The sequence below is a fragment of the Lotus japonicus genome, chromosome 2, assembly GCF_012489685.1.
Source record: "Lotus japonicus ecotype B-129 chromosome 2, LjGifu_v1.2".
In the NCBI taxonomy this organism is placed as follows: domain Eukaryota; kingdom Viridiplantae; phylum Streptophyta; class Magnoliopsida; order Fabales; family Fabaceae; genus Lotus; species Lotus japonicus.
In genome coordinates this window covers 42,635,039-42,648,022 of record NC_080042.1, presented here as the reverse complement: position 1 = coordinate 42,648,022, position 12,984 = coordinate 42,635,039, and the positions used below count along the sequence as shown (strand labels likewise).

General features: G+C 39.7%; 1 pseudogene; it reads right to left on the bottom strand.

Moving 5' to 3' along the window:
• Positions 1-10,744: 10,744 nt before the first annotated feature.
• LOC130736444 (putative pentatricopeptide repeat-containing protein At1g12700, mitochondrial) lies at positions 10,745-12,408 on the bottom strand (annotated as a pseudogene).
• Between the last annotated feature and the right edge of the window lie 576 nt (positions 12,409-12,984).

Genomic DNA, 12,984 nt, shown 5'->3' with positions numbered 1-12,984 from the left:
TGATTATCATTTTTCAACTCAGAAATAATTTTCTCATGTTCAGAAGGAGTCTTAGAAGCAGCAGAGAAATCCTTTTTCAACTTTTTATGCTTAATCAATAAGGAGTTATACTTATCCATAATATCAGACAAAACATGTTTTAGTTCAGAGGTTGAGAAAGAGGCGAATACCTCATTTTCATCGTCTGAGTTAGGATCTTCTTCTGATGCAGAGTCAGAGTCAGTTGCATCTTTTGACTCTGCTTCTTTGTCTTTGACAATATCCATGAGTCCTTGAAATTCACCATCAGAGTCAACATCCTCTGACTTTGATTCGTCAAAAGTCACCATCAGACTTTTCTTTGTCTTGAAGTGCTTCTTTGGCTTCTTGTCCTTTTTCAGCTTTGGACAGTCACTCTTGTAGTGCCCTGATTCCTTGCACTCGAAACATGTGACTTCCTATATTGAGGACTTCTTCATGCCTGATGAGGATTCAGACTTTCCTTTGGCCTTTCTAGAGCCTCTGTACTTGCTCTGCTTGTGCTTCCAGATACGGTTGAGCCTTTTAGAGATCAGAGTCAGCTCATCTTCATCAGAATCGTATGATGCTGCTTCAGATTCTTCTGCTTCAGCTTGAAGAGCTTTTGACTTCTCAGATTTAGCCTTCTCAGATTTGGATTTCAAGGCTATAGATTTCTTCCTCAGATCCTTCATCTTTGAGCGCTTCAGCTCATGACATTTCAGTATGCTGATGATTTCTTCTAAACTCATATGCTCAACATCTCTTGTAAGCTCTATTGAAGTCACTAAAGGCATCCAGCTTTCAAGAAGACTTCTGATGACCCTTATGACATGATCTTTTGTAGTGTAGCTTTTGTTAAGAGGTCTTATTCCAGCTAAAAGCAACTGAAATCTGGAGAACATATCCTCAATGGACTCGCTAGGCTCCATGATGAAGGATTCATACTTCTGGATCAAGGACAGCGCCTTTGATTCTTTCACTTTCTTATTTCCTTCATGAGACATCTTCAAGGAATCAAAGATGCCCTTGGCAAACTCACGATCTGTAATCTTCTGGTACTCTCCATAGGAAATAGCACTAAGAAGAATAGCTCTAGCTTTGTGGTGTTGTGTGTGAGACCCAAAATTTCAGTTATATAATTAATTAATTAAATTCCTAACCACGATTAGATTTCGATGTATCGTGAAGGAAACCTGAACAAGTGTTTACTGAATGGAATAAATTTATGAAGGAGAAAGTTCAGGAAAAGACTAAGAATAGTATTAAAGTCGATATAAGTTATAGCGCGAGTCTTATTCACTTATGCCTAGGGCAAGAGCGTAAGTAAACGATTAATTTACTCCTAAAGCACTATAGGAACTAATTCCAAAAATCTTCAGAGAAATATAAGAATTTCTCTTATTCATTTCCATGACAAGTGTATCGACACAAAACTCTGGAATGTACGAACGTCCGATTCCAATTATCGGAAGTTTGCCGAAACTAAATCCCTGATAGCTCAAGAAACTTAAAATAAACAGTCGATGAAGACTTTTTCTATTCGAAGCTTCAAACGAAGATTCCACACGCGTGTACCTATTTCTTTCGATGTTTCTAATCTTTCTTCAGAAGAAAGTTTTCTCATCCGACATCAACTGCAAAAAGTAGTTTTTCAGGTTAAATCGATTCACACGACTTTGGATCGTTTGCTTTAATTCCAAGAAACCTGTTTCGAGTTCTGGAATTTTGTCGCTAGAATCTATCTTAGAATTAACAGAGGAACGCGCAGGAAAAATCGGAATCGTGAAATTTTGATTTTTCCGCATTTTCCCTCACCTATAAATAGGTGAGAAATGAAAAAAATTCATCACCACCATCACCAAGAGGTCGCGAGCTTGAGAAGAAAAAGGGGGGAATTGATTTTCGCCGATTCTTGCCTGATCGTTGCACCGTTCGTTGCTACGCGTAGACCTCGAGGTGTAGATGCTATTCCTTACTTCTGATCGTCAATTCTGTCGCTTTTCTCTATGTCTTTCTGTGCTCAAAGTTTTGAGCTTTTTGTAAAACTGTCCAAATAACTTGATTTCAGTGTCTAAACTTATTGCCTACATGCCCAAGAGCATGAATATCCGGTTGTTTTCTGCTGAATCTCGCCGAATCGTCGCGGAGCTTCAATTATTTGAAAATACACATTTTCTTACCAAAGCTTCGTTCTTTTGATTAAAAACTCTCGACTGAGCTTAGTGTCAGTAGGATTAGTTGTTATAAATGTCGTTAGGAACACGCTCATCAAATTTAGTTTTCGGGCTGAAAACACTGACCAAAATACCCCTGTGTTAGTTTTCGACCTAATAAATTTTCTGAGAGTTTCCATGGCCTAGATATCGCCTAAGAATACCTAGGAATTAAATTAGATTGAAGAAAAAGTTCGGAAAACCCTATTTTGATAGTGGCCGAAACTTATTTGCCATGGTACCGTGTCCAAAAATAATTTTTGGGTCTATATGACCTGAATTATAGCATAGCTCTCTCCGTTGTCGAAATTTTGGTTTTGGTTTCGTGTCATTCCGAGTTTGTAGCTCGAGTTATGCACGTTTTAGCGAATAAAGTGTTTTTGTACAAAACCTGAATCGAGTCAAAACTCATCCATTCGGGGAAAGCCCTTCCATTCGTGCCTAAATGTTGTACTCTGAAGCTTCTTGAGCTTTGTCTAACGTTAGATAGTATTGTTTCGATTGTACCGACTTATTTTGATTGATTTTTGCTTTGTTTGCTCTAAGGTTCGTTTGTGGAAACCTTGGACTTGACTGAGCAAGCTTGTGAGTGTGACTGACACTGTGATTCTGGAGGAACTAGAGGTGAGGGCAACTTACCTTGCTAGCTAATGTTTTAGGCGTCGATGAATTCGACTCGATTTATTGTTTATGCACCTGATTGTGATTGACTGGGAAACGTTTTCTGAGGCTTCGGCTGACAATGTTGAATATTTATCGCTGGATTTGTTTTTGCTATTGATTCACATGCTATGTGCTAAATGGTTAATATAGGATGTGTTGATATTGATTCACATGCTATGTGCTAAATGGTTAATCTAGGATGTGTTGATATATGTGCCATGACTTTCAGATTGTGCTAATTTGATTATGCAATTACACATATATTTGTTGTACATCAGAGTGAGGATAACGAGCAGTTATGCCAGATTTATCATGAGATTTTGGGAAAGTTTAACGGGACGAACGGAGGTTCGGGCCTTGTTATTGTTTTAATGGATCGAGACCTTCTCTGGGAATTACTTGGGATGATGGGATCTTTTAAACTTATAAGATTAGAGATCAACCTAAATGGAAACTATTTTACAAGGAAAATTCATAATACACTAAACAACCTCTGAACCCTTTTAATAATGATAACAATGTCAGATGAAAGCTTAGAGCTTGGATGTTAGTTTTGGAAAATGAGAAGTGTCGCCGAATCCAAGTTTTGGGGAAACTAATGAGTTTCTGAGTATGTTGGTAATCTTTGCTCGATGAGCAGTTTGTTGTTTGGCTATCTAAAGGATAAGCCAGGCAACTATAAGTTTCCAAGTACATTGGTACTCCTTCGCTCTTTGAGCAGTTTATTTAGCCATCCAAAGGATGAGCCGAGAAGCTTCACTGAGGCATGAGACTTCGTGAAAGCATGGAACTTCACTGAAGCGTGAGACTTCGTGAAAGTGTGCAAATTCACTGAAGTGTGAGACTTTGTGAAAGCAGAAACTTCACTGAGGCGGGAGACCTCGTGGAGACGGGAACCTTCGCTGAAGCGGGAGACTTTGCGGAGGCGTGCAACTTCACTGAAGCGTGAGACTTCGTGAAGGTGTGAAACTTCATTGAAGCGGGAGACTTCATGAAGGCGCAAAACTTCACTGAAGCGTGAGACTTCGTGAAGGCGCGAAAATTCACTGAAGCGTGAGACTTCGTGAATGTGTGAGATTTCACTGAAGCGTAAGACTCCATTGAAGCGTGAGACTTCATTGAAGCGTGAGATTTCATCGTCGTTTACCCCAGGGCGAACGACAGGGAACATTTGTTTAGTTAGACACTTGTGCGTTGGGAGGACGATACATTGTTTGACTAACGTTATCACCTAACTTCATATGTTGAGATTTTGATGATTTGATATTGGTGAACGTCGTCATGTTATTTGTTGAATTGTTGAGATATTGAATATTGTGTTGTTACTAAAGATTCGATAACATGCCATGTATATACCTTAGGGAAGGCAATACAGAACTTATATGTATATATATAACATATATATATACCCCCTTATTCTTCACATGTTGCTTGTATTATCTATTATATTATGTGAGTTGACCCTCGCGCCTTGGCTTTGTGTTCATGTTTGTGTTTGGGCGGTCGGCCTGCTGCCAGACGTTCAACAACTGATTCGTGATGGTTCGTCAATCGGGGAGGACCCGGAGCGAGATGACTATTACTGAGCCTTCGACGTGGAACCGAACTTCATGCAGGATTAGATGAGGGTCGATGTTAGGGGTGTAGTATATCGGGTGTTGTTGTCATAGCTCTGATTGCCATTTCTTATTTTGGGGCAGGGTAGGTCCCCGACTATAAGCTTGTTGTGTGGTTCTCTTCCATGAGGATCACAAGGAGTTTGTCGGACGTAGGAGGTCTTTTGGAGGCCGTTTTAGGCTGACTTACGTTCTTGGAGGACTGTATTTATAAAACGTATGACTCTGACTATGGGTTGCACTTATTTGCTTGCGGGCACTACTTTCAGTTACATGACGTTACTTTCCGTCTCTTGAGGACGCTCGTGACGATGTTTTTAGTTGCAGCAAGGGCGGTACTTATATTGTATATTAGTCGCTGTTAATCGCGATTGGGTTGAGTCTTTATTTCGACAAGTCTTTAAGTTTATTATTTAAACAAAACGAGAAAAAAAAATATACCTGCTTTTCCGCTTTATTTGATTTTTGGTTACTAAAGTGACGCCACCGAAATCGGGGTGTTACACTGTGAGTAGAGCTTCTTTTGCTCAGCAGTCATCTCTGATCTGGAGATCTTCTTGCCATCTGCATCAACTGGACGCTTATAGCCATCCACAATGATATCCCAGAGATCTGCATCGAAGCCCAGAAAGAAAATTTCTATTCTTTCTTTCCAATATTCGAACCTTTGACCATCGAACATGGGAGGCTTTGCATTGTAGCCATCTTTTTGCGTTTCACTGGTGGTAGCCATTTGTTTTTCACACCGGCCCAGATCACTGAACACTGTTTGGTGTGGTAATCAGAACTTGCGCTCTGATACCAATTGAAGGTATGAAAAACGGTAGAAAGGGGGGGTTTGAATAGCGTTTTCAGAATAGAACTTCCACCTTAAGATTTTATCAAATCTCTCGAGACACAAGTAAGGTGCTTAAGATAAGAGATTAGAAAAGCACACAAGGATTTTATCCTGGTTCACTTGATGAATCACTCAAGCTAGTCCAGTCCACCCGTTAAGGTGATTTCTTCCTTCTTAGAATGAAGGCAATCCACTAATCAGATAATTGTTACAACTGCACTTGAAACCTACAAGTGACTAACAATACACTGACTTAGCTCACACTAAGATTCACTCTCTTAGTCTTCTCTAGGATCCGATCAACCTTGATCTCCTAAAGGTAAACTAAACAACTATTTAAGAAATATTGTTTACAAAGAAATTGCTTCTTAAAAGCTTGTAGTAAACACAATGAATTCAATGAAGAAAGAATGCTTAGAAGGTTTGAATATGGCTTGCGCGTATGAGAATCTTCCAACCGCATCTTTCAATCTTCAGCCTCTATTTATACTCCAAGGATTAGGGTTTGAACATTGCATGGGAATGCTACCGTTGGAGGGCAGATCTGGAATTTCCAGCTTCTGTTATGGCTGAGAATGTTAGGTTAGGTCGTCCGGATAGTACATTTGCTTTTTTACTTTGGATAGTGACTTAACCTTTAACCTAGTAGACTTCTGATCAGAGGAATGCTTCGTGTTGGAACTTGTGAAGCTTGTTGATTAGAGTCAGATGGAAGCATAGATCCTCTGACCGTTGTATCTTCTGATTCTGAACTCAGAGGAGAAGTACTTGGTCTTCAGAGCCATTTTGCTTCTGGACTTCAGAGTCTTCACTTTTCAGCTTCTGGATCTTCAGAGTCTTCTACACCATCAGAACATCTGAACCTTCAGAGTGTCTGGGTTGTCAGAACGTCTGGATCTTCAGAACTTGAAGTGAGTTGAGTCCATATCAGAGCTTGATTATCTTCAGATCTTCTGAAGCTTTTCTACAGTTAAGATTGAACATAGAGATTGCGAAAGCGTTGCTTGCGTCACTCTTTAAGCACAGTGCTTCTGATTTGTGTGAGATTGTGTTAAGGTCAGAGCCTGTTAAGAGCACACTCAGAAAACATGTTAGAGTACCATAATTGTTCATACTAAAATGTTAACTTGTAATCATCAAAACATAGAGTTGTACTACTCGATCAAAACTTGATCTTACAATCACCACACCAAATAATTCGACATCGTGCAATACCAGAGGCTACAGTGCGCCTAGCTTCCACACCTGAGGTAAAAATTCGTTCATGCTCACCACTTTCGCCATCTTCTGTGTTTCCTGGTCCAGTCACACCTGCTGCTGCTGCTGTCCTTGTGACTCGAATAGAAGAGAACGACCTGAATACAAATTCGTCAAAGAAGTCTTCACAGCGGGGTCGTCCTAAGGGAAGCAAGAACAAATCGAAACCCCTCCCACTTGATTTCCTAGAGTCGGTTCCTGGGGAGAATGGAGTGTCAACTAGAGCTCAGAGAACATGGCTACTTGGAAAACGTTTGAAACTGCGAGGATCAGAGGCTTTGATGCTTCGTGGTTTAGAAACCCAAATTCGTCAAAATCATCCACACCTTAATTAATATGTCAGGTCCATGGCTGACATGGAACGTGCGCGGCTTGGGAAAAACAACGAAGCGGGAAGTAGTGAAGAAAGCAATTTTGCATTTGAAACCAGAACTGGTTCTGTTACAGGAAACCAAACTGAATGAACTTCGGGAGCGTACAGTAATTTCTTGGACTAAAAGTCTCAATATGCAGCATGCTGAATCTATTTCTGTTGGAACAGCTAGGGGGTTTGATGTGTTTGTGGAGGGAGAGTTCTTTGCAGGTCTAGACAGTGGTCGTAGAAACGTGGTTTATTCTGCTGACTGTGAAGTTGCCTAATATTGATCAAACAATGTTGATTGGAAATGTTTACGGTCCTCATTCTGTGACGGATCGTAGCCTTTGTCTTGAAGCTCTAAAGCAACGGGTTTTACGACATGGCGGTTTGGTATGCATAGGGGGAGATTTTAATGCGGTGCTACTGGCCTCTAAACGCACTTTAGGACGTGTCCTTGATGTGGGTGACTCATCCTTTCAGCAGTTTGTACAAGACAGTAATTTATTGGATTTACCACTGAATAATGGCGATTATACTTGGTTTTCTAGCCGTAATGACGGGATTTGGAGTCGCTTGGATCGTTGGTTGGTGTCTGATGAGGTCCTGGTAACGTTCTCTAATATTTCTCAATCTGTTTTACCATGGAATGTATTTGATCATAGGGCGGTGGGTTTGTTTTTTGGGGTGCCTGATTCGGGACCAAAACCATTTTATTATTTTAACCATTGGGTTGATGAGGAGGATTTTAAGGAATTAGTGGAGTCTTGGTGGACATCTGCTGAGTATCAAGGGTGGTCGGGTTATGTGTTGCAACAAAAACTAAGAGGGTTGAGAGGAAAAATTAGAGAGTGGCGTAGAAAGAAGGGTGCGTGGGGTGTAGAAAAAATTGCAAATTTAGAGAAGAGATTACAGGGGGTGATGAGTGAGTTGGAAGCAGAGGGGGGTCCAGAGGCTCTGAATAAGGAGAGAAGGATGGTTTTAGAGGCTTTGTGGCAGGCATACCGTGAGGAGGAAATAATATGGTTATAAAAGTCAAGGGTAAGGTGGTTGAAGGAGGGAGACAGAAACACAAAATACTTTCATCGTGTATGTAAGGCACGTACAGTAAAGAAAACCATCACGCAACTAAGGTATGGTGGGCGTCTGTTAACTACTCCAGAGGAGATAAAGGAAGCTATGCGATCACATTTCATTAATTTTTTCCGTAAGGATGGTGGTCCTAGGCCGTGGTTCTCCAACATCAAATTAAATAAAGTGTCGGAGGCACAAAAGCTCTTTTTGGAAGCAGATTTTACAATGGAGGAAATATGGAAGGTGGTAAAAAATTTTGATGGGAATAGAGCTCCAGGACCTGATGGCTTCAGCATGGACTTTTTCAAAAAATTCTGGAATTTAATTAAAGATGAACTACTCTGTTTTTTCAATGATTTTTTCATGTCAGGGTGGCTGGTGAGGGGTCTAAATTCTACTTTTATAGCTCTTATACCTAAAAGGGGTCAACAAGAGGAAATATCGGACTACAGGCCAATCAGCTTAATTGGAAGTATTTATAAACTGCTGTCAAAAGTCCTTTCTGTGCGTTTGAGTTTGATGCTGCCAGGTCTGTTAAGTCAGAATCAATTCGCTTTCACTGCAGGTCATCAGATTGCAGATTGCTCTCTAATTGCTAATGAAATTGTCCACACCATGGCTTGAAGGCCAGAAGGAGGTTTGCTATTTAAAATTGATTTTGCAAAAGCTTATGATAATGTTGAATGGGATTTTATGCTGGAGCTTCTGCAGGAAATGGGTTTTGGGGAAAAATGGATTAGTTGGATGCAGGTGTGTTTCAACAGCTTCTTTAGTGGTTCTGGTTAATGGCTCGCCTTCTGACTTCTTTAATATTCAGAAGGGACTACGTCAGGGTGATCCTCTCTCACCATTACTATTTAATATTGTGGCAAACGGGATGTCTTGCATGCTTAATCAGTTACTGAAAGGGGACGCACCATGTGGAGTTGAATTGGCGTCGGGGTTCCGCATAAATCACTTACAGTTTGCAGATGATTCCTTGCTGTTTTCTGATTGTGATGAGCTTCAGTTCCAGACTCTGGCCATGGAAATTAAAGATTACTTATACAGTTCAGGGTTGAAAGTAAATTTTAATAAATCAGCTGTTTATGGGATGAAAGCCCAGTCTTCTATGGTACAACAAGCTAAAACTTGGTGGAATTTTAAAATCGGTACATTACCTTTCATTTATCTTGGGTCTCCTTTGGGTGGCAATCCTAGAAGATCGTCTTTCTGGAATCCGGTGCTGGAAAATATGACTGCAAAATTGGGTTTGTGGAGTTCCCGTTTCTTGACTTTAAGTGGGCGACTTGTTTTGATAAAATATGTTATGAATGCTATTCCATTGTACTATATGGCTCTTTATAAAGCTTCGAAGGGGATAATTCAGCGGATAGAGAAGATTATGCGTCGTTTCTTATGGGGGGGCCCCTCTGGTGAAAATAAAATTATGTGGATAGCGTGGGAAGACTTGTGTAAGGGTACCCAGTTGGGAGGCCTATGAGTGGGTTTTCTTGAATGGAAAAATAAGGCTATGCTTTTGAAGTGGGTGTGGCGGTTTGGTCGGGAGAGAGATGCTCTATGGAGGGAGGTGGTTTGTAAAAAATATGGTTTACCACTGCAGCTGATATCTTATAATGTTGACCCGGCTGATGTGAAAAAATTATCTAAGCCTTTGGTAGATGTGTATGGTGTTTGGCGTGATAGTGGGCTAGTGGGCAATGTCTTTAGGGATGGTATGGCTTGTCAGATAGGGAGGGGAAGTGGTGTATTTTTCTGGTTGGATCATTGGGTAGGTTCTGCGCCTCTTAAAGTGGCTTTCCCTCGGGTGTTTGCATTGGCAGTTAATAAGAGGGCATGTAATGCATTGGGAGAGACAACAGCATTATGAATTACAGGCACTTCTTCAGACTTTGGTTCCCAAACAGGGGGAGAGAGCGGACAGAGATTCCATAATTTGGAAACATGATAATATGGGGCTCTACAGTGTCAAGTCTATGTGTGCAGTTGTGGAAGCCTGATGGTTCACTGAGGAGGGATGGTCTGTCCCACAATTCTTGAGGCCTATCTTACCTTCAAAAATTGCTTTATTTTTGTGGCAGGTGCAGAAGAACAGAATTGCTTCAAAGGAGAACTTGGAACAAAGGGGGGTGATCTTAGAGAATGGTGCATCTTGCATTTTTTGTTTGTCTACAACAAAGACAGTGGCACACATTTTTTTGCATTGTCCCCAGATTTGGATGCTATGGATAGCAGTGTTACAGAGGGAGGGCATTATGTGGTCTATTCTAAGCAATAACAATGAGCATAGACTGAAAAAAAGCTCTTAATTGGTTGGAGCACTTTGAAAGTCAGGTGGCTGAGGGTGATCGATAGTTATTTGTGTGTCTATTGTAGGCAGTCCTTACATTGCATTTGCAATTGATTGATTCTATCTATGACTTGAATATGTGACCTCCATACACCAAAGCAACTCCAACCATTGCACCAAAGCACCCCCTTCAAAAAGGATACTTATGTCAAGACTCATAATAAACAAATCAATCATTATTATTGTTACAATATCAAAATGAACCTAACAAGTAAGAACACAAGACTTTTAGTTAAAAGTAAAACTATGGAGAAAGTGAGCCCATTGTGTAGTCCATAACACTTTGCTCGCTGTGTGTATCTATAAAATAAAATAAAGATTGGATGCTTACCTTCAAAACACAAAATAACTTGTAACACGAAAGCATCTTACCAAGTTCTATTTTTCCAGTGGACCTCTAGCAATCATTTCATGAAGAAGTTTCTCAATCTTGTCATTCTCACCTTTTTCAAAGAGTGAATGAATAATTGTCTCAAAAGTTATAGCATTAGGAATACAACCCTCATTTTCCATTTTCAACAGTAAGGCCAAGGCTTCATCAAACAAGCCTTCTTTACAAAACCCATTGATCATAACACTATATGTCTGGACAGCTAGATGATAGCCTTTAATTAAAAGATCCTGAAAAACCTCTTGCCCATCCTTGAGTCTTCCTACTTTACATAGTCCATTGATAAGTATAGTGTATGTGTGCATATTCGGCTGAATACCCTCCTCTTTAATTTTTTTAATTAAAGCAATCGCTTGGTCAACATGGTGGATTTTGCATAAAGCGTCGAAAAAAGAATTGTAGGTGAATACATTGGGAGGTAGACCTCTATTATGCATCTGATCCACAAGCTCCCAAGCTTCAGAGAGGCTCCCTGGTTTGCATAAACCATCAATAAGAGAATTGTAGGTTACTGTATTAGGAATAATCTTTTTGCAATCCATTTCTGCAAGGAGATTCAAGGCTTCATCCACCATTTTAATCTTAGAGAACCCGCTAATCATGATAGTGTAGCTCTAAACATTAGGAGTCACTCCTCTTTGAGCCATGGTGTTGAATATATATTTTGCCTTGCTTAGTTCATTAGTTAAGCAATAAACATCCATCAAGGAACTATAAGTAACAATATCAGGTTTCAGACCTTGTTTCATCATCACCGTTAACATGTTCTTAGCTTCTTTCAGCTTTCCTTCTTTACATAAAGCATCGACCAATATATTAATAGTATAAATAGTTGGGTCGATGTTTTTCGTCGTCATTTCATCTAACCAAGAAATTCCTAGTTTCAATTGACCCACAATAAAAAGCCATATATTAAAGAATTGAAAGTGATAACATTAGGAGATATTCTCTTGACAATCATTTCAGAATATAAATCACAGGCATCACTTACAAGTTTATCTTTACACAGGCTAGCAATGATTGTGCTGTACATTACCACATCAGGCCTAACCCCTCGCCCTTCAATCCGCCTCAACAACTCCAAAGCAACTCTTGTTTCCCCCATTTTGCATAGCCCATTGATCAATGTCCCGTAACTGACAGGATCAAACCGAAATCCTTGTGCCACCACATCATCATGAAATTGTAGTGCTCTCTTAACCTTGCCGCGAAGACAGAGACCTTTCATGAGAGTATTGAAGGTGATGGTATCTGGCTGAAAACCTCTCTTGAGAATGTTGGCCAATACAGAAAATGCGAAAGTGATTTGACCTAGGTTGCAGTAGCAATTGATCAAGATGTTCATAGTAACAAGGCTTGGCTTAATTCCACAGAACTCCATTTGGTAAGAAAGCGAAATGGCGGTGGAGTAATGCTTCGTCTTAACGAGGGAGGCTAAAACTTTACCGAATTCGATAATTGAAGGGGTAGGACGCATTCGCAACATGCGATTGAAGAAGGAAACAACATCATCAGGATTGTGAAAGGAATGAGAAGGCACAGAATGAGAATGAGAATGAAATTGAGGGTGAGAGTGAAAAGGAAGAAGAAAAGTGGAGATGGAAAGAAACGAAGACCTCTTTAACCTTAACAACAATGACGACGACGACATTGTAAAGAAGGAGCGGCGCGGCGGAGAGGAAAGAGTGGAGTTCTGCTACGCTGATAGCACGTCGTGGATTGGAAATTGGAATGAAGAAAAAGATAACAAGGTTAGGTTTTTTTTTAGGGAAAGGAATAATTTAATCCGTTAATTTTCAACTTCCATAGAAAAAGATTGGTTTATAATGAAGTGGAATAAAATGAATAATCCGTTAATTTTCAACTTCCATATCAAAGCAGGTACATAAATGACAAATCCATAAATAACTGGTTAAAATTATATATCTTTTCTTTTATATATCTACAGGAAGAATTATAATCTTCTATCTTGCACGGATACGGGTACGGTACCGGTACCGGTACGGGGTACGACATTTTAAAAAAAAACAGGGTTTCGGGTACACCAATTATATATTTATTTATTTAAATAAATACATATTTAAATAAATACATATATATATATATTGAAATATAATGTTTTCTACCACAATATTATTAATTAAAAATATCAAAACTCCTAATGTACAATACTCATATTTCTTGGCTAATACTCATATCAAAGACCAACATGAAAGTCATCACAGAA